Source organism: Leptonychotes weddellii, chromosome X (assembly GCF_054177405.1).
Source record: "Leptonychotes weddellii isolate Sample4059 chromosome X, ASM5417740v2, whole genome shotgun sequence".
Classification (NCBI taxonomy): Eukaryota; Metazoa; Chordata; class Mammalia; order Carnivora; family Phocidae; genus Leptonychotes; species Leptonychotes weddellii.
Genome location: NC_138385.1, coordinates 38719191 through 38724387, shown reverse-complemented (window position 1 = coordinate 38724387; position 5197 = coordinate 38719191).

The window sequence follows — 5197 nt, the reverse complement described above, 5'->3', positions numbered from 1 at the left end:
TTTCAAACCCACAGTTGTACCTCTGGGAGGTTCCTGTGGTCCTTGCCATGGAATACCGTGTCTGGTAAAAAGAAGAGATTCGTTTAGGAGTTCTCATGGGACCTTTTAGAGGAGGTAACATCAGTCCATAGCCTCCACAACTTCTCTACAATACCCGCCCCAGTTGTTCTCCATGGAACAACTCTGCGGTTCCACTGCTCAACTGGCCCATGTCCTGGGCATCCCTCTCAAAAAGTGCAAGAGGTTGGGACATCTGGGTGGCTCAGTCGGTTAAGCATCTGCCTTCAGCTCAGGTCATGATCCCAGGGTCCTGGGTTCGAGTCCCGCTTCAGGCTCCCTGCTCAGAAGGGACCCTGCCTCTCTCTCTGCCTGCCGCTCCTCCTGCTTGTGCTCAGCTTCTCTCTCTCTCTTTCTGACAAATAAATAAATAAAATCTTAAAAAAAAAGTGCAAGAGGTGAATCCTGGGGCGAAGCTTCAGATAGGACATTTGAAAGCTCTAGAGTCTTCAGTGCATTGTATGAAGCCACATAGCCTGTGAGACTTTTGGAACACACTCTCATCGGACTCCTTGCAAATGAAAAAGTGTATCTGGAAATGGTGAGCTGGTGGAGTGACTAGATGATTAAGGATAATCAAACCATTATCTGTGTCTGAGGAAACTTCCCACAGGAAGTGAGGTTTAAACTGAGACCTGAGGGAGGCTAACCAGGGAAACTAACCAGGGAAAGAGGGGAGCGGAGAGCTAATCTGAGACCCCAGCCAGGTATCATGGTCAGGGAATACTCCAGGACTTGGTTTGTCCGTGAGGAAATCCTGTGTGGAAATCCACTACCCAGCAGTTGGGCATCTCTGGAAAATTGTGTGTAACTTCACAGCGTAGTTGTAGAGGGGCCTGAACCTCTTTTCCCTTTGCTCTGATCCCAGACCTGTAATATGATTTTCATCTGTGGAACCATAGAAAAGAAGAGAACTGCTGAGTAGTGTGATTTAATCATGATTTTGTTTTATATACTCTTTTCTTTTTTTTTTTAAGATTTTTTTTTTGTTTTTATTTGCGTGAGAGAGAATGAGAGACAGAGAACACGAGAGGGAGGAGGGTCAGAGGGAGAAGCAGACTCCCCGCCGAGCAGGGAGCCCGATGCGGGACTCGATCCCGGGACTCCAGGATCATGACCTGAGCTGAAGGCAGTCGCTTAACCAACTGAGCCACCCAGGCGCCCCTGTGTTATATACTCTTTTACAACTCACAATGCAAAATAACTTTTAATAGGTACTTTTTCCAAATAATAAAAAATTGGAGATTAGTGTCATCTAATGATAAAATCCAGAATGGTGGCTTGGACATCATTTACCAGGAAAGGAGGGGCTCCATCAGAAAGAATTTTCTGGAAGTTTACTTGAAAATGAAATAATCTAGACAGAGCCCCCAGACATTAAATCACATTAAATCATGTGACAAGAAGTTTTCTTCACCTTCTTCTAGGATATAAAAAGCTGTGTGTGTGTGTGTGTGTGTGTATGTGTGTGTGTGTGTGTGAGAGAGAGAGAGAAAGAGAGATAATGTTAAAATATGTATAGATATATATAGTGAAACACATATGTAAGTGTGGGCATACAGATATAAATTTTGTTAAACTTTCTGTAATCTCGCTTTTAAAATTATGTGTATGTGTATTAAATGTGTGTGTATATATTAATATAAAGATATATTATATTTTGACAATATTTTTATAATCAAATTCCCAATCAGGAATAAACTACAACTTTATCTCACTTTTTTATGATTTCAAAATTATAAGTATTTGTTTCAAAATTAAATGCAGTGGAAAAATGTGTATTGCTATTGAAAAAGTTTTTGTTATATTTCTTTGATCCTATTACATAGCAAGATGTCCATACATGGTAATTTAGTTTATATTCTCCAAATATATTTCTGTGTGTATAGTACTGTATAAGTAGGTTCACATGAACATATATATTGTTCTTCTAAATTTTAATCACTACATATATGTGAGTGTGTATATATTTTATAATATGCCTTTTTATTTATATATGTTATACTTATTTGTTCTTTAATCTTATATGTTTGTGATGCAGAACTTTTATTTAAATTATTTCATTGTAGATTTTGAATAACACCCTTCTAGGTATTCAAATTTATTTTCATATTAAGATTATTTAATATCTGCCTGTGAAATATGCTGGAAATCTTTTCCCATAATTCACATTTCCTTAATGTTACTTCTTTTTGTTTTTGGGTAGACAAAGTCTTTTTTAACCTTTTAACCTTTCATTATTTTTTCTAAATAAATTCATAATATAGTTCACTGTAAAAAATTGGAACCAATTAATGTCCATTTGCTACTTAATGATGGTTGTTAATCATTGTTAGTGATTGTTAAAAAGAAAATTTGTGACTTTACTGATACTGAGGGAGTTGAGGATTTTGTCAGGAGAGTATGTGAAATGGTGGATTTTGGAATTAAGTTTGGATGGTAAACAAGATTTTTATGAAAGTGATAACAATGAGAAAGTTAAAATGTTAATGTGAGGAAGAGCATTGGTAATAATGAAACATGAAAAACCTTGGAGGAACAGAATTCATCCTTGAAACTTCTTTTTAGTCCGTATGCCTTTCTTTGCTATTTCATATTTTAGTTGAATATTAAAGAAACAATTTCCCATTAAGTTTGAGAGAGAAGTGATAGTCATGATGAACAGAGGACTGGAATCAAATACCCAGGCCCCAGATTCCAGACCTAGCACCGATCATTAGACTTGTAGTGAGTCACTTGCCCCCTGTGCTGGCCTCTGTTCTAACACACAATTATCCTCCATATAGAGATAAGTCTTTACTCAAATGTCACCTTCTTCAGAGAACTTTTATGACTGCACTACTTAAAAAAATTCAGCCCCACCCCGTTCCAGGCACTCCCTCTCCCCTTTCCCTGCATTACTTTTTCCAAAATAAAAATGATAGGAAAAACTAAGGTAGTGCTCACTTATGTGTTCATATGTACTAACACATTTATTTCTCACATCAAGGGAAGTACTATTATTATTACCATGATTATTATTATTGTTATTATATCCATCTATGAGATGAGGAAAGGTAGGCACTGAGAGGTTTAAGTACCCTCCCTAAGGCCACACAGCTGTTATGTGTGCACAGCTGTGACTGAGACTCATCATAGTGCCTCCAAAGTCCCTGATCTTAATTATTACCTTCTTGCTCCTCTCTATTATCAACTCTACTATATCACGAGCTCCATAAAGGCAAGGACTTTGTTCATTTTGTTCATGTTTATATCCTGAAGCAGAGGCACAGAGTCCTGTAGCTACCGCGTCAAAAATCTGATACTAATATAGCCAGCACAGTATCTTTTCCTTTACTTTATTTTCAGCCTATTTGACCTTTATATTTAAACTGCATGTCCCTAGACAACATATATTTAGATCTTGCATTTTAAATTCCTTTCCTATATTTTAACTGAGGAGTTTAGTCTATTTACACTTAAAGTAAATATCAATAAAATTAAATTTAATTATAACGCTTTGTTATTTTTAATGTATCTCATTTAAAAACATTTCTCCATTCTTTCTTGTCTTCTTTTAGATTAAATGGATGTATTTTAGAATTCCATTCCGCTTTATTGATTTTTTAACTATACCTCTTTACATTTCTAAGTGATTGCTTTTAAGGATTACAATATAAATCACTAACCTTTTACAGTGTTTTTATTTTTATTTTTTATTATTTTTTAAATATTTTATTTATTTATTTGACAGAGAGACACAGCGAGAGAGGGAACACAAGCAGGGGGAGTGGGAGAGGGAGAAGCAGGCTTCCCGCAGAGCAGGGAGCCTGATGCGGGCTCCATCCCAGGACCCTGGGATCATGACCCCAGCCGAAGGCAGACGCTTAATGACTGAGCCACCCAGGCGCCCCTACAGTGTTTTTAGAATCCATATTGTAGGGATGCCTGGGTGGCTCAGTCAGTTAAGCGCCTGCCTTCAGCTCAGGTCATGATCCCAGGGTCCTGGGGTCGAGTCCCGCATCAGACTCCCTGCTCAGTGGAGAGCCTGCTTCTCCCTCTGCCTGCTGCCTCACCCTGTTTGTGCTCTCTCTCTCTCTGACAAATAAATAAATAAAATCTTAAAAAAAAAAAAAGGATCCATATTGTACCACTTCACATAAGATGAAAGGACCATGTTTTCATACATTTCCTTTAACCACACCTCTCTTTTATGCTATAACCGTCACATGTATTGCATCCACATAAATTATAATTCTACAACACATGTTATAATTGTTGCTTTAAACAGTCATTTGTATTTTAAAGAAATTAAGAGGGAAATAAAAAGTAGTTTTTAAAATAATTACCCACATATTTACCATTTCTTCTGCTTTTTATTCCTTCCTATAGATTAGATTTTACATCTGGTATCAATTATCTTATATTGCAGATGTACTGACAATGACTTTTCTTAGTTTTTCTTTATAGGACACTTTGTTTTGCTTTGACTAGTGACATATATTTTTGTTGAATAGAAATTTATGGATTGACAGGTTGTTTTTTTCTCCTTTCAGTTCTTCAAAGATGCTTTCCCACTGTGTTCTGGCCTCCATTGTTTCTAAAGAGAAGTCATTTATCATCTGTATTGTTGCTACTCTGTATATAATGGGTTATCTTGACCTGAAACTGCTTTTAAGGTTTTTTTCTCTGTCTTTGGCATTCACCAATTTGTCCATGATGTGCTTAGGTGTGGTATTCTTTGTCTTTGTCTTGCTTGGGATTTTCTCAGCTTCTTGTATCTGTAAATGTATGTCTTTCACCAAATTGAGGAAATTTCCCTCATCATTTCTTTTTTTTTTTTATTCTTATGTTAATCCCCATACATTACATCATTAGTTTTAGATGTAGTGTTCCATGATTCATTGTTTGTGCATAACACCCAGTGCTCCATGCAGAACGTGCCCTCCTCAATACCCACCACCAGGCTAACCCATCCTCTCACCCCCCTCCCCTCTAGAACCCTCAGTTTGTTTTTCAGAGTCCATCGTCTCTCATGGTTCGTCTACCCCTCCGATTTCCCCTGCTTCATTCTTCCCCTCCTGCTACCTTCTTCTTCTTCTTTTTTTTTTTCTTAACATATACTGCATTATTTGTTTCAGAGGTACAGATCTGAGATTCA